Here is a 21,388-nt window from a genome sequence, read left to right as displayed (position 1 = left end):
CTCTGACAACTTTTCCAGGCTGTGTGGGTAAAAAGTCACAGACAGACAGACAGACAGACAGACAGACAGACAGACAGACAGACAGACTCACTCACTCACTCACTCACTCACTCACTCACTCACTCACTCACTCACTATCCTGACCAACGTTTTTTTTTTTTTTTTTTTTTTTTTTTTTTAAGTAAAATGGCGGGAAACGGGGGAAACCCACGAAGAGCGCTTCGCCCTACTTTCACTTTGGATGTTTTTTCTTTCTTTTTTCTTTCCTTGACAACGGGAGGAATGTGTTGCACCGTTCCCGGAGGTACTGCAATACCGGGTCGATGCGTGGAGCGGACGGAGCAAGCCCCATTTCCGACTCCCTGTTCGAAAAATCATTTAATATGTAGTCCCCCGATGGGGAACGTATCAGATATTAAAACTGATAAGAACAGATTTTTTTTTATAAAATATTATACCTTTCAAAACCAACAATAATCTCCCGTATTTTCACAAATTCAAAATATATTCTCTAACCATCAAACAAAAAAACTCTATCCGCAATTTAAACAATAACCATACCAATCAAATTAACCATCTAGGGGAACATCCTCCCTCCCCTTCCCCCTCTCCATCTACCCACCATACCAAAATGTCACCCAGGGCCATCTCCCTGTCCCTGACCTATAGGTGTAAGGAGGAAAAGGTAGAAAGAAAGAGGAAACACCCGAAAGTCCTGCCACCTCCCCCTCCCCCCTCTCCCCCCCCCCCTCCCCCCCCCCCCCACCCCCCCTACCCCCCACACCCCCCACCTCCTCTCCCCTTCCCTGTGTCACAGCTCCCCCTTTTTTCTCCTTCTTCTTCTTTCTCTTTTGGATATCCTCCAAAGAAACACTTTTTTCCCTTGCCCTATCCCTCTCCACATACAAACCCTTCTCCCTCATCTCCTCCTCAAACACCCTATCATATCTGACAAGCTCCATCCTATATTCTCTATTCCCCATCATCCTAACTTCCATCTCACACCTCTCCAAATTCCGCCTATTTTCCTCCTTCCCCCAATTTTCTATCGACTTTTTCCCGTCCTCCATCTCCAACATTCTCCCATATACTAGCCTTTTCTGCTCTTCCACCCTCCTCTCTTCTACCCTACCTTCCTCTATCCCCTTCCCCTTCCTTTTCCCCCCTTTTCCTCCCTCTTCCCCCTCCACCTCTCCTTCTGTCCCCACCCTACCCTCCTGATCCCCAGACAAAAACTTCTCCCTAACCACCTTCTCAAATTCTCTCTTCACCCTCTCAAATTCCCCTTCCCTCCAACCCTTTACCGGCCCCTTCTTCTCTATCCTCTCCCTTATCATTCGAAGGACTTCCTTTTTCCTTCCCATGTCCAACTCCTCCCCTTCTTCTTCCTTCCTCTCCTCTCCCCCTGTCTCTACCTCCATTTCCGAATCCTCTACTTCTGCTTCCTTCCTCTCTTCTCCCTCTTTCCCCTCCTCCTCTCCTTCCCTCCAAACCCTCTTTCCGTCTTCTCCTTTCTTCTCTTCTTCCCTATCACACCTTGCGTAATAACCCATTTTTCCCATCCTACCTTCATGTTCTATTTCCTGCCATTCTTTATATTTCCCCCTTACCCTGTCTATCTCTTTATACAACCCCTCCCTCCTCATCTCCTTTTCAAATTTTCCCTCATATTTCGACACCTGCCTATCAAAATCCTCTCCCTCCATGTCTAACACCTCCCTCCTAAATTTCCACCCTATATCCTTCAATTCCCCTTCTTTCAAAACCCCCTTTTCCTTCCTATATTCTTCTATTTTCCCGTAGACCAGTCTATCCATCATCTCCCTTCCCACATTCCCCTCCTCCCTTAATATTTCCTTCTCCTCCTTTCTTTTTGCCTCTTTCTCCTCCTCCTCTACTCTGACCCCCTCCATCCCGGCCATCCCTCCCTCTGCCCCTACCACCTCTCCTTCCATCCCAACCACCTCTCCTTCTATCTCACACACCACTCCTTCCCTCCCAGCCCCCACTCCATCTGTCCCGTCCACCACTCCTTCTGACACGGCCACCACTCCCTCTGTCCCAGCCCCCACTCCATCTGTCCCGTCCACCACTCCTTCTGTTCCGACCTCCACTCCTTCTGTCCCGTCCTCCACTCCTTCTGTCCCAACCACCACTCCTTCTGTCTCGTTCCTCTTCTTCTCTTTCTCCTCTTCTCTTTGTGTCTCCTTCGGTACAGTTCCTCCTCCTCTGCCACCCCCTCCTGCGCGCTCCTCTCCTCTTCTACCCCCATCCCCAGCTCTCGCTCCCCCCCCTGCTGCAGACGCGTATGACCTCCGCCTGGCGGGGCAGTCCCGCCACAGGTGCGCCCCTGAGCCACACCCGTGGCATGTCTTAGGCTCGGCACAGTCCCTCGCCTCGTGCCCACCAGACCCACAGAACCTGCACTTTCTTTCACTGCACGAGGCGAGGGTATGGCCATAGGCCATACAACGCCTGCAAAAAGGAGGCTGACGGGCATAAAATAATGTCCCCCTATCAGCCCCCAGGGAGAACATTGCTGGAGGATGGAGGTAACCATCCAAACCCTTCGGGTCCTCCCTAAGAAGGACCTGGAACCCTCTCCTCCCTGTCCAGTATCCCAGGGAGTCCCTGAGGTACCTCGCTGAGGAAATGTTGTCAGCGTACCTCCCCAGATAAGCCCTCACATCCTCATCTTTCACATGTGGATTGTACATTGTGACTGTGACCACCCTTAAATTTCTCCTTGCCAGGCTGATCACCTCATAGTGGCACAGGGGTCTTGCTTCTTCCAGATCCTTTACCTTCTTCCTGATCTCCTCATATTTTCCCTCCGTGTATAACGTCACTTCAAAAGCCTTCTCCAATGGGTTACTCTGTAGGCACAGAACCTCCTTTACCCCTAACTTCAGAGTCTCCATCAAGATGGTCCTCCCGAACATCTCTCTCCCCCATGGCTCTACTTCCTTCTCCTTCCATATAAATCTTAAGGTATTCGCCAACCCTATCCCTGGAACCTCTCTTCTTTCTTTTCTCCCTTCCATCTTTCCCACCAAAAAGCCTCTCTTTTCAATTGCCACCAAAAAATATCCTTGAAAACCAACCTCTTTTACCAAAAACAATAAACTTTCCTCCCTCCGGGCTTCCCTCGACCTTCTGACTCAGCGAGCTCTGGGGCACCTCGGTACCAAGCTTGATCTGAGCCAAAAGGCCGAGAAGCGATAACCCACAAATGGAACCCTGCACCCGCCGGGCACCCGGGGGTCTCGGCAGACTTTGGCGGTTCGGCAAAAGGTGGCTCCTCCTCCTCTCCCCCCCCACCCCCCACCCACCCACCCACCCACCCACCCAACCTTTCCCTGGCGACAGACAGACAGACAGACAGACAGACAGACAGACAGACAGACAGACATGCGGGTGTTTTTTTTTTTTTGAAGTCGCCAATGCGTCTTTAAGTCACTAGCTCTTTGAACTCAATTGCCCTTAGCGACAACTTGGAGTGGAGAAATACACCGGTCAGTCCGATTGAAGTCAAACGCATGAGCAAAAAGTGTCTCGGCGGTGGGTGGGTGGGCATCATCATCTCTGTCAATTTCTCTTGAAACAAGCTATACCGAGCTCTGCCAGAAGCAAAGCCCTTCCAAAAATACTTTGAACTCATAAGTGTTCCTCTCCACGGAAGTCTTTAGTAAAAGGCGAAAGGCTTGTGCGTAATGAAGAGAAACCAGAGTCGTATGGAAGTCAGAGGTCGGGGCCCGAGACACACTCTGTGCACTACTAGGCTGGGATCTCGCGGGTGGGTGGTCACCCAACCCACTCTGACAACTTTTCCAGGGCTGTGTGTGGGTAAAAAGTCACAGACAGACAGACAGACAGACAGACAGACAGACAGACAGACAGACTCACTCACTCACTCACTCACTCACTCACTCACTCACTCACTCACTCACTCACTATCCTGACCAACGTTTTTTTTTTTTTTTTTTTTTTTTTTTTTTTTTTAAGTAAAATGGCGGGAAACGGGGGAACCCACGAAGAGCGCTTCGCCCTACTTTCACTTTGGATGTTTTTTCTTTCTTTTTTCTTTCCTTGACAACGGGAGGAATGTGTTGCACCGTTCCCGGAGGTACTGCAATACCGGGTCGATGCGTGGAGCGGACGGAGCAAGCCCCATTTCCGACTCCCTGTTCGAAAAATCCATTTAATATGTAGTCCCCCGATGGGGGACGTATCAGATATTAAACTGATAAGAACAGATACTACACTTGATCTTAGCCAAAAGGCCGAGAAGCGATAACCCACAAATGGAACCCTGCACCCGCCGGGCACCCGGGGGTCTCGGCAGACTTTGGCGGTTCGGCAAAAGGTGGCTCCTCCTCCTCTCCCCCCCACCCCCCACCCACCCACCCACCCACCCACCCACCCACCCACCCAACCTTTCCCTGGCGACAGACAGACAGACAGACAGACAGACAGACAGACAGACAGACATGCGGGTGTTTTTTTTTTTTTGAAGTCGCCAATGCGTCTTTAAGTCACTAGCTCTTTGAACTCAATTGCCCTTAGCGACAACTTGGAGTGGAGAAATACACCGGTCAGTCCGATTGAAGTCAAACGCATGAGCAAAAAGTGTCTCGGCGGTGGGTGGGTGGGCATCATCATCTCTGTCAATTTCTCTTGAAACAAGCTATACCGAGCTCTGCCAGAAGCAAAGCCCTTCCAAAAATACTTTGAACTCATAAGTGTTCCTCTCCACGGAAGTCTTTAGTAAAAGGCGAAAGGCTTGTGCGTAATGAAGAGAAACCAGAGTCGTATGGAAGTCAGAGGTCGGGGCCCGAGACACACTCTGTGCACTACTAGGCTGGGATCTCGCGGGTGGGTGGTCACCCAACCCACTCTGACAACTTTTCCAGGGCTGTGTGTGGGTAAAAAGTCACAGACAGACAGACAGACAGACAGACAGACAGACAGACAGACTCACTCACTCACTCACTCACTCACTCACTCACTCACTCACTCACTCACTCACTCACTATCCTGACCAACGTTTTTTTTTTTTTTTTTTTTTTTTTTTTTTTTTTTAAGTAAAATGGCGGGAAACGGGGGAACCCACGAAGAGCGCTTCGCCCTACTTTCACTTTGGATGTTTTTTCTTTCTTTTTTCTTTCCTTGACAACGGGAGGAATGTGTTGCACCGTTCCCGGAGGTACTGCAATACCGGGTCGATGCGTGGAGCGGACGGAGCAAGCCCCATTTCCGACTCCCTGTTCGAAAAATCCATTTAATATGTAGTCCCCCGATGGGGGACGTATCAGATATTAAACTGATAAGAACAGATACTACACTTGATCTTAGCCAAAAGGCCGAGAAGCGATAACCCACAAATGGAACCCTGCACCCGCCGGGCACCCGGGGGTCTCGGCAGACTTTGGCGGTTCGGCAAAAGGTGGCTCCTCCTCCTCTCCCCCCCACCCCCCACCCACCCACCCACCCACCCACCCACCCACCCACCCAACCTTTCCCTGGCGACAGACAGACAGACAGACAGACAGACAGACAGACAGACATGCGGGTGTTTTTTTTTTTTTGAAGTCGCCAATGCGTCTTTAAGTCACTAGCTCTTTGAACTCAATTGCCCTTAGCGACAACTTGGAGTGGAGAAATACACCGGTCAGTCCGATTGAAGTCAAACGCATGAGCAAAAAGTGTCTCGGCGGTGGGTGGGTGGGCATCATCATCTCTGTCAATTTCTCTTGAAACAAGCTATACCGAGCTCTGCCAGAAGCAAAGCCCTTCCAAAAATACTTTGAACTCATAAGTGTTCCTCTCCACGGAAGTCTTTAGTAAAAGGCGAAAGGCTTGTGCGTAATGAAGAGAAACCAGAGTCGTATGGAAGTCAGAGGTCGGGGCCCGAGACACACTCTGTGCACTACTAGGCTGGGATCTCGCGGGTGGGTGGTCACCCAACCCACTCTGACAACTTTTCCAGGGCTGTGTGTGGGTAAAAAGTCACAGACAGACAGACAGACAGACAGACAGACAGACAGACAGACTCACTCACTCACTCACTCACTCACTCACTCACTCACTCACTCACTCACTCACTATCCTGACCAACGTTTTTTTTTTTTTTTTTTTTTTTTTTTTTTTTTTTAAGTAAAATGGCGGGAAACGGGGGAACCCACGAAGAGCGCTTCGCCCTACTTTCACTTTGGATGTTTTTTCTTTCTTTTTTCTTTCCTTGACAACGGGAGGAATGTGTTGCACCGTTCCCGGAGGTACTGCAATACCGGGTCGATGCGTGGAGCGGACGGAGCAAGCCCCATTTCCGACTCCCTGTTCGAAAAATCCATTTAATATGTAGTCCCCCGATGGGGGACGTATCAGATATTAAACTGATAAGAACAGATTTTTTTTTATAAAATATATTTATTACCATCAAAAACCAACAAAAAATCTTCCAAACTTACATCATTTTCAATTTATATTTCTCTAACCAACCAAAACCCTATCCAATAATTAAACAATAGCCAAAACCAAAACCAAAAAACCTCTAGGGGAGCATCTTCCCTCCCCTTATCTCCCAACCCCCCATAAACCCAAACAAAAATCTTCCAAACTTACATAATTACAAATTATATTTCTCTAATTTACCCACAAAATCACTCTCTAAACCCACTAAACAATTACCAAACCCCATCTCCCTTCCTCTCCCTCTTCAATTCAAAACCATCCCTTGCGTTCTAATTCCTCCAGGGATTCTAAAGAGGAAAAGGAAGAATGAAAAGCGGAAATCCCCGAAGGTCCTGCCACCTCTCCCTCCCCCCTCCCCTCCCCACCCCCTCTCCCCCTCCCACTGTCCACAGTCTCCACCTTCTTCTTCTTCTTTTTCTTTTGAGTAGGCCCCAAAAAACCACTTTTTTTCCTTGCCCTATCCCTCTCCTCATACAACCCCTCCTTCCTCATCTCCCTCTCAAACTCCCTATCATATCTACCAATCTCCTTCCTAAATTCCCTATTCCCCATCAACTTAACCTCCATCTTACACATTTTCAAGTTCCGACTAACATCCTCCTCCCCCCAGCTATCCCTTCTCACCTCCATCATTCTCCCAAATATTATCCTTTTTTCCTCCTCATCCCTCCTCTCTGCTACCCTATCTTCCTCTATCCCCTTCTCTTTCCTTTTCTCTCCTTTTCCCTCCTCCCCCTCTGTCCCAACTACCACGCCTTCCATTCCTGCCTCCTCTTCCCCCTCCACCTCTCCTTCTTCCCCCTCCACCTCTCCTTCTTTCCCAACCCTACCCTTCTGCTTCCCAGACAAACCCTTCTCTCTAACCTCCTTCTCCAAATCCATCTTCACCCTATCCAATTCCCCCGCCCTCCATCCCTCCACCGGCCCCTTCACCCGTATCCTCTCCCTCATCATTTCTAGGACCCCCTCCTTCTGTTCCATGTCCAACTCCTCCTCCTCTTCTTTTTCTTCTTCCTCTTCTTCTCCCTTCCCCTCCTCTCTCTCTGTCCCAACCTCCTCTCCTTCCATTCCGACCACCATTCCTTCTGTCCCAGCCTCCTCTCCTTCTGTCCTGGCCTCCCCTCCTTCTGCCCCGGCCCTCTCCTCTTCCTCCTCTTCTCTCTCTGTCTCCTTCGATGCCGTTCCTCTTCCTCTGCCACCATCTTCTTCCTGCTCTTCTCCTCTTCTTCCCCCATCCCCCGCTCTCGCTCCTCCCCCAACTACAGACGCATATGACCTCTGGCGAGCCGGGCAGTCCCGCCACAGGTGCGCTACCGAGCCACACCCGTGACACGCCTTCGGCTCGCCACAGTCCCTCGCCTCGTGCTCCCCAGATCCACAGAACCTGCACTTTCTGATACTACACGAGGCAAGGGTATGGCCATAGGCCATACAACGCCTGCAATACTGGGGCTGACGTGCGTAATGCAACGTCCCCCTGTCAGCCCCCAGGGAGAACATCGCAGGAGGATGGAGGAAACCGCCCTCCCCCTTCTGGTCCTCCCTGAGGAGGGCCTGAAAACCTCTCCTCCCAGTCCAAAATCCCAGGGAGTCCCTGAGGTGCTTCGCTGAGGAGATGTTATCAACGTACCTCCCCAGAAAGGCCCTCACATCCTCATCCTTTACGTGGGGGTTGTAAATGTTTACAGTGATCACCCTAAAATTCTTCTTAGCCAGACTAGTCACCTCATAGTGACACAAGGGTATCGCCTTCTCCTTCTCTCTCGCCCTCTTCAGGACCTCTTCATACTTCTCTTCCTTGTGTAACGTCATTTCATACGCTCCTTCCCTTGGGTTATCTTGAAGGCATAGGACATCCTTCACCTCAAGATCAAGCATCCCCATCACTATAATTCGTCCAAAAGTCTCTCTTCCCAATGGCTCAATCTCTTTCTTCATCCATTTAAACCTCACTGTATTCGACAGCCCAACCCCCGTTACCTTTCCTCCACTTGCCATCTCCAAATTGAAACCAAAAGACTTATCCAATCAAAACAAAACCACCGACCACACCTCGGAACAAAATCCAACACTACCTCTATCGCCTTCCTACTTCGACCTTTTGACTCAGCGAGCTCTGGGGCACCTCGGTACCAAGCTTGATCTGAGCCAAAAGGCCGAGAAGCGATAACCCACAAATGGAACCCTGCACCCGCCGGGCACCCGGGGGTCTCGGCAGACTTTGGCGGTTCGGCAAAAGGTGGCTCCTCCTCCTCTCCCCCCCACCCCCCACCCACCCACCCACCCACCCACCCAACCTTTCCCTGGCGACAGACAGACAGACAGACAGACAGACAGACAGACAGACAGACAGACAGACAGACATGCGGGTGTTTTTTTTTTTTTGAAGTCGCCAATGCGTCTTTAAGTCACTAGCTCTTTGAACTCAATTGCCCTTAGCGACAACTTGGAGTGGAGAAATACACCGGTCAGTCCGATTGAAGTCAAACGCATGAGCAAAAAGTGTCTCGGCGGTGGGTGGGTGGGCATCATCATCTCTGTCAATTTCTCTTGAAACAAGCTATACCGAGCTCTGCCAGAAGCAAAGCCCTTCCAAAAATACTTTGAACTCATAAGTGTTCCTCTCCACGGAAGTCTTTAGTAAAAGGCGAAAGGCTTGTGCGTAATGAAGAGAAACCAGAGTCGTATGGAAGTCAGAGGTCGGGGCCCGAGACACACTCTGTGCACTACTAGGCTGGGATCTCGCGGGTGGGTGGTCACCCAACCCACTCTGACAACTTTTCCAGGGCTGTGTGTGGGTAAAAAGTCACAGACAGACAGACAGACAGACAGACAGACAGACAGACAGACTCACTCACTCACTCACTCACTCACTCACTCACTCACTCACTCACTCACTCACTCACTCACTATCCTGACCAACGTTTTTTTTTTTTTTTTTTTTTTTTTTTTTTTTTAAGTAAAATGGCGGGAAACGGGGGAACCCACGAAGAGCGCTTCGCCCTACTTTCACTTTGGATGTTTTTTCTTTCTTTTTTCTTTCCTTGACAACGGGAGGAATGTGTTGCACCGTTCCCGGAGGTACTGCAATACCGGGTCGATGCGTGGAGCGGACGGAGCAAGCCCCATTTCCGACTCCCTGTTCGAAAAATCCATTTAATATGTAGTCCCCCGATGGGGGACGTATCAGATATTAAACTGATAAGAACAGATTTTTTTTTTTTTATAAAATATATTTATTACCATCAAAAACCAACAAAAAATCTTCCAATCTTACATCATTTTCAAATTATATTTCTCTAACCAACCAAAACCCTATCCAATAATTAAACAATAGCCAAAACCAAAACCAAAAAACCTCTAGGGGAGCATCTTCCCTCCCCTTATCTCCCAACCACCCATAAACCCACCAATCCCAATCCAAAATTGTCACTCAGGGCCCTCTCCCAACACCTGACTCCCTCCCTTCATTTCCCACCCAATTCCATTAACTGGCGATCCAGCTCCTCCAGAGGTGTTAGAGAAGAAAAGGCAGAAGAAAAAGAGGACGTCCCCGAAGGTCCTGCCCCCTCTCCCCCCACCCCCCCCCCCCACCATCCACAGGCTCCACTCTTTTCTCCCTCTTCTTTTTATGCAATGGCGCCAAAAGTTCACCTTTCTCCCTTGCCTTATCCTCCTCCTTGTAAAGAAAATTCCGCCTCAACCTATCCCTATGCTTCCTCTCACATTTTTCCAGCTCCCTCCTAAATTCCCTTTCCCCCAACATCTCACCCTCCAGCTTCAATATCGCAAAAATCCTATTATATTTCACACTCCCCCAGGTCCTTATCATCCCTTCCTCCTTCTCCATCTCAAACATTTTTCCTATGATCAGCCTTTTTGTTTCCTCTACCCTTAACTCTTCTGTTTTATGTGATTCCACCGCTCCCTTCCCCTCCTCTTTCCCTTTCTCCTTCCTTTTCTCTCCTTTTCCCTCCTTCCCCTCCTCCCCCTCTACCCCAACTTCCTCTCCCCCAGACAAAACCTCCTCCCTAACCTTCTTCTCATACTCCTTTATCACCCTCTCATATTCCCCTACCTTCCAGCCCTTTACTGGCCCCTTCTTCTCTACCCTCTCCCTCACCATTCTAAGAACTTCGTTTTTCTGTCCCATGTCCAACTCCTCCTCCTCCATTTCTTCTTCCTCCTCCTCTCCCTCTGTCCCAACCCCTTCCCCTTCCATTTCGACCCCCACTCCTTCTGTCCCGACCACCACCACTCCTTCTGTCCCGTCCTCCTCTCCTTCTGTCCTGACCGCCCCTCCTTCTGTCCCGGCCCTCTCCTCTTCCTCCTCTTCTCTCTCTATCTCCTTCGATGCCGTTCTTCCTCCTCTGCCACCACCTTCTTCCCGCTCCTCTTCTCTTCTACCCCCATCCCCCGCTCTCGCTCCCCCTCCAGCTGCAGACGCGTATGACCTGTGCCTAGCCGGGCAGTCTCGCCACAGGTGCTCCACCGAGCCACACCCGTGACATGCCTTAGGCTCGGCACATTCCCTCGCCTCGTGCTCGTCAGACCCACAAAACCTGCACTTTCTATTCCTACACGAGGCGAGGGTATGACCGTAGGCCATACAACGCCTGCAAAACGGGGGCTGACGTGCGTAATGCAACGTCCCCCTGTCAGCCCCCAGGGAGAACATCGCAGGAGGATGGAGGTAACCACCTTCCCCCCTTGGGTCCTCCCTGAGGAGGGCCTGAAAACCTCTCCTCCCCGTCCAGAAACCTAAAGAGTCCCTGAGGAGCCTGGCTGAGGAAACCCTGTCCATCCACCTCCCCAGGAATGCCCTCACCTCTTCGTCCTTGACATGTGGGTTGTACATAGTCACTGTTACTAGCCTGAAATTATTCTTCGCCAGGCTAGTAACTTTATAAAGGCATATCAGCCTTTCTCCTTCCATTGCCTTCGTCTTCCTCATGATTTCATCATGCTTTTCTTCTTCATGAAATGTCACGTCATACCCCTTCTCCATCGGGTTATCCTGGAAACAAAGGACCTCCTCCACCTTCACCTTCAGGATTGTCATCAGAACACCCTTCGCAAAAGTCTCTCTCACAATTGGCTCAACCTCCTTATCCTTCCATGCAAATCTCACTGTATTCGCCCATCCAACCACCGGAACAAACCTGCTCTGTGTATTTTTCTCCATTTCTCAATAAATGCTCTCACAAGAAGCCACTTGAAAATACCAAAACCCGGGAAAAACCCGCCACCGATTCCTATGAACCAAAATCAATGCTTCCTCCCTCCGGGCTTCCCTCGACCTTCTGACTCAGCGAGCTCTGGGGCACCTCGGTACCAAGCTTGATCTGAGCCAAAAGGCCGAGAAGCGATAACCCACAAATGGAACCCTGCACCCGCCGGGCACCCGGGGGTCTCGGCAGACTTTGGCGGTTCGGCAAAAGGTGGCTCCTCCTCCTCTCCCCCCCACCCCCCACCCACCCACCCACCCACCCACCCACCCACCCACCCAACCTTTCCCTGGCGACAGACAGACAGACAGACAGACAGACAGACAGACAGACAGACAGACATGCGGGTGTTTTTTTTTTTTTGAAGTCGCCAATGCGTCTTTAAGTCACTAGCTCTTTGAACTCAATTGCCCTTAGCGACAACTTGGAGTGGAGAAATACACCGGTCAGTCCGATTGAAGTCAAACGCATGAGCAAAAAGTGTCTCGGCGGTGGGTGGGTGGGCATCATCATCTCTGTCAATTTCTCTTGAAACAAGCTATACCGAGCTCTGCCAGAAGCAAAGCCCTTCCAAAAATACTTTGAACTCATAAGTGTTCCTCTCCACGGAAGTCTTTAGTAAAAGGCGAAAGGCTTGTGCGTAATGAAGAGAAACCAGAGTCGTATGGAAGTCAGAGGTCGGGGCCCGAGACACACTCTGTGCACTACTAGGCTGGGATCTCGCGGGTGGGTGGTCACCCAACCCACTCTGACAACTTTTCCAGGGCTGTGTGTGGGTAAAAAGTCACAGACAGACAGACAGACAGACAGACAGACAGACAGACAGACTCACTCACTCACTCACTCACTCACTCACTCACTCACTCACTCACTCACTCACTCACTATCCTGACCAACGTTTTTTTTTTTTTTTTTTTTTTTTTTTTTTTTTTAAGTAAAATGGCGGGAAACGGGGGAACCCACGAAGAGCGCTTCGCCCTACTTTCACTTTGGATGTTTTTTCTTTCTTTTTTCTTTCCTTGACAACGGGAGGAATGTGTTGCACCGTTCCCGGAGGTACTGCAATACCGGGTCGATGCGTGGAGCGGACGGAGCAAGCCCCATTTCCGACTCCCTGTTCGAAAAATCCATTTAATATGTAGTCCCCCGATGGGGGACGTATCAGATATTAAACTGATAAGAACAGATACTACACTTGATCTTAGCCAAAAGGCCGAGAAGCGATAACCCACAAATGGAACCCTGCACCCGCCGGGCACCCGGGGGTCTCGGCAGACTTTGGCGGTTCGGCAAAAGGTGGCTCCTCCTCCTCTCCCCCCCACCCCCCACCCACCCACCCACCCACCCACCCACCCACCCACCCACCCAACCTTTCCCTGGCGACAGACAGACAGACAGACAGACAGACAGACAGACATGCGGGTGTTTTTTTTTTTTTGAAGTCGCCAATGCGTCTTTAAGTCACTAGCTCTTTGAACTCAATTGCCCTTAGCGACAACTTGGAGTGGAGAAATACACCGGTCAGTCCGATTGAAGTCAAACGCATGAGCAAAAAGTGTCTCGGCGGTGGGTGGGTGGGCATCATCATCTCTGTCAATTTCTCTTGAAACAAGCTATACCGAGCTCTGCCAGAAGCAAAGCCCTTCCAAAAATACTTTGAACTCATAAGTGTTCCTCTCCACGGAAGTCTTTAGTAAAAGGCGAAAGGCTTGTGCGTAATGAAGAGAAACCAGAGTCGTATGGAAGTCAGAGGTCGGGGCCCGAGACACACTCTGTGCACTACTAGGCTGGGATCTCGCGGGTGGGTGGTCACCCAACCCACTCTGACAACTTTTCCAGGGCTGTGTGTGGGTAAAAAGTCACAGACAGACAGACAGACAGACAGACAGACAGACAGACAGACTCACTCACTCACTCACTCACTCACTCACTCACTCACTCACTCACTCACTCACTCACTATCCTGACCAACGTTTTTTTTTTTTTTTTTTTTTTTTTTTTTTTTTTAAGTAAAATGGCGGGAAACGGGGGAACCCACGAAGAGCGCTTCGCCCTACTTTCACTTTGGATGTTTTTTCTTTCTTTTTTCTTTCCTTGACAACGGGAGGAATGTGTTGCACCGTTCCCGGAGGTACTGCAATACCGGGTCGATGCGTGGAGCGGACGGAGCAAGCCCCATTTCCGACTCCCTGTTCGAAAAATCCATTTAATATGTAGTCCCCCGATGGGGGACGTATCAGATATTAAACTGATAAGAACAGATACTACACTTGATCTTAGCCAAAAGGCCGAGAAGCGATAACCCACAAATGGAACCCTGCACCCGCCGGGCACCCGGGGGTCTCGGCAGACTTTGGCGGTTCGGCAAAAGGTGGCTCCTCCTCCTCTCCCCCCCACCCCCACCCACCCACCCACCCACCCACCCACCCACCCACCCACCCAACCTTTCCCTGGCGACAGACAGACAGACAGACAGACAGACAGACAGACATGCGGGTGTTTTTTTTTTTTTGAAGTCGCCAATGCGTCTTTAAGTCACTAGCTCTTTGAACTCAATTGCCCTTAGCGACAACTTGGAGTGGAGAAATACACCGGTCAGTCCGATTGAAGTCAAACGCATGAGCAAAAAGTGTCTCGGCGGTGGGTGGGTGGGCATCATCATCTCTGTCAATTTCTCTTGAAACAAGCTATACCGAGCTCTGCCAGAAGCAAAGCCCTTCCAAAAATACTTTGAACTCATAAGTGTTCCTCTCCACGGAAGTCTTTAGTAAAAGGCGAAAGGCTTGTGCGTAATGAAGAGAAACCAGAGTCGTATGGAAGTCAGAGGTCGGGGCCCGAGACACACTCTGTGCACTACTAGGCTGGGATCTCGCGGGTGGGTGGTCACCCAACCCACTCTGACAACTTTTCCAGGGCTGTGTGTGGGTAAAAAGTCACAGACAGACAGACAGACAGACAGACAGACAGACAGACTCACTCACTCACTCACTCACTCACTCACTCACTCACTCACTCACTCACTCACTCACTCACTATCCTGACCAACGTTTTTTTTTTTTTTTTTTTTTTTTTTTTTTTTTTAAGTAAAATGGCGGGAAACGGGGGAACCCACGAAGAGCGCTTCGCCCTACTTTCACTTTGGATGTTTTTTCTTTCTTTTTTCTTTCCTTGACAACGGGAGGAATGTGTTGCACCGTTCCCGGAGGTACTGCAATACCGGGTCGATGCGTGGAGCGGACGGAGCAAGCCCCATTTCCGACTCCCTGTTCGAAAAATCCATTTAATATGTAGTCCCCCGATGGGGGACGTATCAGATATTAAACTGATAAGAACAGATACTACACTTGATCTTAGCCAAAAGGCCGAGAAGCGATAACCCACAAATGGAACCCTGCACCCGCCGGGCACCCGGGGGTCTCGGCAGACTTTGGCGGTTCGGCAAAAGGTGGCTCCTCCTCCTCTCCCCCCCACCCCCACCCACCCACCCACCCACCCACCCACCCACCCACCCACCCAACCTTTCCCTGGCGACAGACAAGACAGACAGACAGACAGACAGACAGACATGCGGGTGTTTTTTTTTTTTTGAAGTCGCCAATGCGTCTTTAAGTCACTAGCTCTTTGAACTCAATTGCCCTTAGCGACAACTTGGAGTGGAGAAATACACCGGTCAGTCCGATTGAAGTCAAACGCATGAGCAAAAAGTGTCTCGGCGGTGGGTGGGTGGGCATCATCATCTCTGTCAATTTCTCTTGAAACAAGCTATACCGAGCTCTGCCAGAAGCAAAGCCCTTCCAAAAATACTTTGAACTCATAAGTGTTCCTCTCCACGGAAGTCTTTAGTAAAAGGCGAAAGGCTTGTGCGTAATGAAGAGAAACCAGAGTCGTATGGAAGTCAGAGGTCGGGGCCCGAGACACACTCTGTGCACTACTAGGCTGGGATCTCGCGGGTGGGTGGTCACCCAACCCACTCTGACAACTTTTCCAGGGCTGTGTGTGGGTAAAAAGTCACAGACAGACAGACAGACAGACAGACAGACAGACAGACAGACAGACTCACTCACTCACTCACTCACTCACTCACTCACTCACTCACTCACTCACTCACTCACTATCCTGACCAACGTTTTTTTTTTTTTTTTTTTTTTTTTTTTTTTTTTAAGTAAAATGGCGGGAAACGGGGGAACCCACGAAGAGCGCTTCGCCCTACTTTCACTTTGGATGTTTTTTCTTTCTTTTTTCTTTCCTTGACAACGGGAGGAATGTGTTGCACCGTTCCCGGAGGTACTGCAATACCGGGTCGATGCGTGGAGCGGACGGAGCAAGCCCCATTTCCGACTCCCTGTTCGAAAAATCCATTTAATATGTAGTCCCCCGATGGGGGACGTATCAGATATTAAACTGATAAGAACAGATACTACACTTGATCTTAGCCAAAAGGCCGAGAAGCGATAACCCACAAATGGAACCCTGCACCCGCCGGGCACCCGGGGGTCTCGGCAGACTTTGGCGGTTCGGCAAAAGGTGGCTCCTCCTCCTCTCCCCCCCACCCCCCACCCACCCACCCACCCACCCACCCACCCACCCACCCAACCTTTCCCTGGCGACAGACAGACAGACAGACAGACAGACAGACAGACAGACATGCGGGTGTTTTTTTTTTTTTGAAGTCGCCAATGCGTCTTTAAGTCACTAGCTCTTTGAACTCAATTGCCCTTAGCGACAACTTGGAGTGGAGAAATACACCGGTCAGTCCGATTGAAGTCAAACGCATGAGCAAAAAGTGTCTCGGCGGTGGGTGGGTGGGCATCATCATCTCTGTCAATTTCTCTTGAAACAAGCTATACCGAGCTCTGCCAGAAGCAAAGCCCTTCCAAAAATACTTTGAACTCATAAGTGTTCCTCTCCACGGAAGTCTTTAGTAAAAGGCGAAAGGCTTGTGCGTAATGAAGAGAAACCAGAGTCGTATGGAAGTCAGAGGTCGGGGCCCGAGACACACTCTGTGCACTACTAGGCTGGGATCTCGCGGGTGGGTGGTCACCCAACCCACTCTGACAACTTTTCCAGGGCTGTGTGTGGGTAAAAAGTCACAGACAGACAGACAGACAGACAGACAGACAGACAGACAGACAGACTCACTCACTCACTCACTCACTCACTCACTCACTCACTCACTCACTCACTCACTATCCTGACCAACGTTTTTTTTTTTTTTTTTTTTTTTTTTTTTTTATAACCCTCCCGTTGTCCTCCTATTATGCCTAGCACACAGTGTCCCCCCCGGGTCACCCTGTCCCGTCTTGGCTAAAGGCCCAGTGGGCACAAGTGTGACAGTATGGGTGTGAACAGCCTTTGCAGATGTATTTCTTACACCTGCAGCACGCGGTGTGTGTCTTGGCGTCCTTCTTGGGTGGGCAGAGCTGACACCTCTTCCTCTTACTCGCCTCCAGCCGGGCGGCCGGGGCTGGGTCGGAGGAGGCGGCCGGGCCGACGGCTTGCTCAAGGGCTTGCGGACGAGCCTCGGCGGATACACGCTCGCCCCGTATGACTTTGACAAGTGCTGAGGCGGCTTCGGTGCGGGGGAGACGCTGCCTTCTTTGGATCAAGGGCTTCACGAGCGCCTTTCCGAGCTGCTCCAGGAACACCCTCCTCTTGTTCCGCTTCCCGGGCATCCAGTCGGGGTTGATCTCTCGCCATATGACAAAGGCGTTGTAGGAGGACACGTCGAGGATGTTGTGGAAGATGACCAGGGGCCAGCGGGCGGTCATCCGTCTGCAGCTGTAGGTGCCGACCACCTTGTCTAGGTTGTCCACGCCGCCCTTGTTGCAGTTGTAGTCTAGGATGAGGGCCGGCTTCCGGTCTCGGCGATCGCTAACGTCGGGCTCCGCGTGCCGCGTGCTCAGAAGCAGCACGTTCTTATTTCTCTTTGCCAGGTAGGACACTAGAGTGGCGGTGGGCGTGAAGGCGAACCTGGAGGACGAGACCTGTCTGTCCTTGGACTGGAGCAGCGCGGGAGGGAGCTCGGGCTTGTTCTTTCGCACCGTGCCCACCATGGTGAGGTTCCTCTCGAGGAGCCGCTGCCCGAGTTCGTAGGAGGTGAAGAAATTGTCACACGTGACGTTGTGACCGCCCGGCAGTCCCTCGGTCAGATCGAGGACGACGCGCGCGCCCTGGTTCTTCTCGGGGCCTCCGCCGGCCGCCTTGCCGGTGTACACTTGCATCTTCCAAGCGTAGCTGGACTTGGCGTCGCAGGCCACCCACGACTTGATGCCGTATTTGGCCGGCTTGCTGGGAATGTACTGTCGGAAAGGACAGCGTCCTTTCGGCGAGGGAGAGGGGAGGGAGAGGGGAGGGAGAGGAGAGGGAGAGGAGATTAGCAGCGTCATACACAGATACATAGACTGCCCGTGCTCTCTACGCTACACGTACAAACACAGATACCAGCGTCATCGTTACCAGGCTCACCATCGGGGCGCACTGCGTTTACGTTACACGCAGCCGCCTCCGCCGCCCGTGCTACTGCCGATTGCTACTACTGCCGATTGCTACTACTGCCCGTGCTACTACTGCCCGTGCTCCACGTTGCTACTCTTGCCGATTGCTACTACTGCCCGTGCTACTACTGCCCGTGCTCTCTATGCTACACGTACATAGACAGATACATTGACTGCCCGTGCTCTACGCTACACGTACAAACACAGATACATAGACTGCCCGTGCTCTCTACGCCACACGTACATACACAGATACATTGACTGCTACCGCTCTCTATGCACAGATACATAGACTGCCCGTGCTCTCTACGCTACACGTACAAACACAGATACATAGACTGCCCGTGCTCTCTACGCTACGCGTACGTACACAGATGCATAGACGGTACCTCTGAACGGGACCAGTTGTTCGTCCACCGTCACTTCGGGCCCCGGGTTGTAGAGGGCCTGCAGCCGCTCCTCCCACAGGTCCCACACCTCTCTCACGGCCGCCAGTCTGTCGGTGGCGAGTCTCGCGGGTCTCGACTGGCGGTCGTCGAATCGCAGCAGCCTCGAGTACTTGTGAAACGCCTTGAGCGGCATGGTGGCGCGGAACACGGTCCTGCCGCTCTCGGCGTCCCACAGGCTGGCCGCGGCCTCGCCTCGGGACCTGTAGACGCCGGCTAGGATCAGCAGCCCTACGTAGGCGCGCAGGTCGGTGGAGTCCATGGGTCGCCAGCCGTCGCCGTATTTTCTCACCCCCTGCAGATTCGTCATGTCCACGATGATCCTTTCTATCGCCGGTGTGACAAACAGACGGAAGGCGGACGCGATGTCGAGCGCTCGCGACGCGGCGTAGGCCGTGGGGCCCGGCGTCACGGCGGGGCAGGGCCGGCGGATGGCGCGGGGCCGGTCCGGGCCGCGATAGGCCACGGAGGACCATTTGATTTTGCCGTTTTTTGACAGCAACGTCTCCCTTTCTGGCTCTGGCTCTCTGGCTCTGTCTCGCTCTCGCTCTCTGTCTCTGGCTCGCTCTCTGTCTGGCTCTCTGTCTCGCTCTCGGCCAGCGGCCGCGTCTCCCTCTCGCTCTCCCTCCGGCTCTTCCTCCGAAGAGGAGCACGACCGCGAGGCCGAGTCGTCTTCGTAGTCGTCTGCGTCGCGCTCGGGGTTGTATTCCTCACCGTCTTCATCTTCCGAAACGTCCTCCTCTTCGGAATCGCAGTAGTCTTCTTCGTCTTCTTGGTCGACGCTGGAGGATATCTGTTCCAGGACCTGAGCCGCGCTGAAACCGGGACTGCGAGGCGTCGTAGGCGGAGGCAACACGCTCGGCGGGGTCGTATTCCTCGTCGTCGTCCTCGTCGTCGTCCTCATCATCGTCCTCATCTTCTTCTTCTTCTTCTTCTTGTTCTTCTTGTTCTTCTTGTTCTTGTTCTTCTTCTTCTTCTTCTTCTTCTTGACAATATTAGTAGGCTCTCTACGCCCTGCTTACTGTCGTAGGCGGAGGGCTCACGCTCGGCGGGGTCTTATTCCTCCTCGTCGTCGTCCTCGTCCTCATCTTCTTCTTCTTCTTCTTCTTCTTCTTCTTCTTCTTCTTCTTCTTCTTCTTCTTCCTGACAATATTAGTAGCCTCTCTACGCCCTGCTTACGGTGGCCACGTGAATGGGACGAGGCACGCGAATGGACGAGGCGCGTGGTCGGCCCTGCCTGCTCCTTCGGGCCCTTCGGCCCCTTCGGTCCCATCCGGGACGCTCGGCTGGCCTCCCCGTGTTATAGCACCGAGGTCGTGCACTGAGTTGTTGGGGACAACTGGTCCCTGCCGGGGTCACTCAGACCCGGCCCAGACAGAGGGGAACAACTCCTAACACAGGCCCCGGGTCACTCCGACCCAGCTCAAGACAGGGGTAGGAGGGTTACAACATACACCTTGCTAACGCTGCCGGGGTCACTCTGACCCAAGCCCCCGGGACAGAGGGGAACAACTCATAACGCAGGGCCTACAACAGGGCCCGGGTCACTGTGACCCGGCCCAGACAGGGGTAGGAGGGTTACAACATACACCTTGCTAACGCTGCCAGAGTCTCTCTAACCCACACAGACACTGGGAATCGACTCGTAACGCTGGCCGGGGGTAACTCTGACCCGCCGAGGCAAGGGGAAGGTTGTGTAACAACAGCCATACCCGAAAGGCACAATTTCCACAACCAAGGGAAAGTAGTTTGTAGGGGGGCGTTTTTAGATTCGATATCCAAACTCACACGGGGCCCAAGGGCCCGATGGGGGGACAGAGGGCCGTATTCGACACAGGCCCTTGCCCGGAATGTTGAGCGTGTCAATTTTGGGGCAGGACCTTTTACTAGTATCCAGCAGGTGGTGGTGTTGGGTCACTGTGACCCCGGCCTGCCAGGGTCTCTCTGACCCACACAGACACGGGGGAAGCGACTGGTAACGCTGCCGAGGGTCACTCTGACCCCTCTGACGTCACTATGACCCCGCCCACACAGGGGCAGGGGCAGGAGGGTTACAACATACACCTTGCTAACGCCGCCGGGGTCACTCTGACCCCTCTGACGTCACTATGACCCCGCCCACACAGGGGCAGGAGGGTTACAACATACACCTTGCTAACGCTGCCGGGGTCACTCCGACCCACACACAGACACGGGCAATCAACTCGGAACTGCCCGGGGTCGCTCTGACCCGCCGAGACAACGGGAGGGTTATTACATTCATTACTTGCACCACACTACCACCAAGTGGATACTAGTCAAACATCCTGCCCCAGAATTCACACACGCCACATTACGGCCAAGGGCCCTGTGTGCGAAGTGACAGGCTGTCCCCGATTATCAACTAACTATTTCCTAAAGTATTGTAAAACTATAGAAATAACATATCTGTTGTTTAGGACCACTGTGTCTGGTGAGCATGATAGTAATCCTAACCATCCTGTCACCCGGTGTGTTTCGGCAGGTACCTTCCCGTCGCTCCCCCCTACTGTTGGTTTCATGTCCTTCTTTGTCCGATGTAGGTGATAGTGGCTGCACTTCGCCCCTGTCTATTGGTTTGTCTCTCATACACACTGTCCTAGTCTCTGGCTAAATATCTCTGCGTCTATAATATACGCACCTGGCATAGGCTACAATATGATACTCTGTCTCAGTCTCACAGAGTGCATTCGGGAGTTGCTTGCTAGGGCTGACTAATTGACCATGT

The 21,388-nt window shown here is 51.9% G+C and overlaps 15 non-coding genes and 3 pseudogenes across 15 annotated transcripts; all 18 read right to left on the bottom strand.

The window, feature by feature from the left end:
* Nucleotides 1-282: 282 nt before the first annotated feature.
* LOC120040713 lies at nucleotides 283-456 on the bottom strand (annotated as a pseudogene).
* Nucleotides 457-3,616: 3,160 nt separating this feature from the next.
* On the bottom strand, nucleotides 3,617-3,733 carry LOC120040724. Its single transcript, XR_005475737.1, has one exon. It is a non-coding gene; the product is annotated as a U5 spliceosomal RNA (small nuclear RNA).
* A 371-nt stretch (nucleotides 3,734-4,104) lies between these two features.
* Nucleotides 4,105-4,295, bottom strand: LOC120040710. Its single transcript, XR_005475727.1, has one exon. It is a non-coding gene; the product is annotated as a U2 spliceosomal RNA (small nuclear RNA).
* A 400-nt stretch (nucleotides 4,296-4,695) lies between these two features.
* On the bottom strand, nucleotides 4,696-4,812 carry LOC120040723. Its single transcript, XR_005475736.1, has one exon. It is a non-coding gene; the product is annotated as a U5 spliceosomal RNA (small nuclear RNA).
* A 372-nt stretch (nucleotides 4,813-5,184) lies between these two features.
* LOC120040727 lies at nucleotides 5,185-5,375 on the bottom strand. The gene has a single exon (XR_005475740.1). It is a non-coding gene; the product is annotated as a U2 spliceosomal RNA (small nuclear RNA).
* A 396-nt stretch (nucleotides 5,376-5,771) lies between these two features.
* LOC120040722 lies at nucleotides 5,772-5,888 on the bottom strand. Its single transcript, XR_005475735.1, has one exon. It is a non-coding gene; the product is annotated as a U5 spliceosomal RNA (small nuclear RNA).
* A 368-nt stretch (nucleotides 5,889-6,256) lies between these two features.
* LOC120040712 lies at nucleotides 6,257-6,429 on the bottom strand (annotated as a pseudogene).
* Nucleotides 6,430-9,042: 2,613 nt separating this feature from the next.
* LOC120040719 lies at nucleotides 9,043-9,159 on the bottom strand. The gene has a single exon (XR_005475733.1). It is a non-coding gene; the product is annotated as a U5 spliceosomal RNA (small nuclear RNA).
* Nucleotides 9,160-9,533: 374 nt separating this feature from the next.
* On the bottom strand, nucleotides 9,534-9,710 carry LOC120040711 (annotated as a pseudogene).
* A 2,538-nt stretch (nucleotides 9,711-12,248) lies between these two features.
* LOC120040718 lies at nucleotides 12,249-12,365 on the bottom strand. Its single transcript, XR_005475732.1, has one exon. It is a non-coding gene; the product is annotated as a U5 spliceosomal RNA (small nuclear RNA).
* A 371-nt stretch (nucleotides 12,366-12,736) lies between these two features.
* On the bottom strand, nucleotides 12,737-12,927 carry LOC120040726. Its single transcript, XR_005475739.1, has one exon. It is a non-coding gene; the product is annotated as a U2 spliceosomal RNA (small nuclear RNA).
* A 396-nt stretch (nucleotides 12,928-13,323) lies between these two features.
* LOC120040717 lies at nucleotides 13,324-13,440 on the bottom strand. Its single transcript, XR_005475731.1, has one exon. It is a non-coding gene; the product is annotated as a U5 spliceosomal RNA (small nuclear RNA).
* Nucleotides 13,441-13,811: 371 nt separating this feature from the next.
* Nucleotides 13,812-14,002, bottom strand: LOC120040725. Its single transcript, XR_005475738.1, has one exon. It is a non-coding gene; the product is annotated as a U2 spliceosomal RNA (small nuclear RNA).
* Nucleotides 14,003-14,397: 395 nt separating this feature from the next.
* Nucleotides 14,398-14,514, bottom strand: LOC120040716. The gene has a single exon (XR_005475730.1). It is a non-coding gene; the product is annotated as a U5 spliceosomal RNA (small nuclear RNA).
* A 371-nt stretch (nucleotides 14,515-14,885) lies between these two features.
* Nucleotides 14,886-15,076, bottom strand: LOC120040721. Its single transcript, XR_005475734.1, has one exon. It is a non-coding gene; the product is annotated as a U2 spliceosomal RNA (small nuclear RNA).
* Nucleotides 15,077-15,472: 396 nt separating this feature from the next.
* LOC120040715 lies at nucleotides 15,473-15,589 on the bottom strand. The gene has a single exon (XR_005475729.1). It is a non-coding gene; the product is annotated as a U5 spliceosomal RNA (small nuclear RNA).
* A 375-nt stretch (nucleotides 15,590-15,964) lies between these two features.
* LOC120040709 lies at nucleotides 15,965-16,155 on the bottom strand. The gene has a single exon (XR_005475726.1). It is a non-coding gene; the product is annotated as a U2 spliceosomal RNA (small nuclear RNA).
* A 396-nt stretch (nucleotides 16,156-16,551) lies between these two features.
* Nucleotides 16,552-16,668, bottom strand: LOC120040714. Its single transcript, XR_005475728.1, has one exon. It is a non-coding gene; the product is annotated as a U5 spliceosomal RNA (small nuclear RNA).
* Nucleotides 16,669-21,388: the final 4,720 nt, after the last annotated feature.

This window comes from Salvelinus namaycush, unplaced genomic scaffold (assembly GCF_016432855.1).
Source record: "Salvelinus namaycush isolate Seneca unplaced genomic scaffold, SaNama_1.0 Scaffold3755, whole genome shotgun sequence".
NCBI lineage: Eukaryota > Metazoa > Chordata > Actinopteri > Salmoniformes > Salmonidae > Salvelinus > Salvelinus namaycush.
The sequence above is the reverse complement of the archived record's forward strand: the minus strand, read 5'-3'. Positions and strand labels throughout refer to the sequence as shown.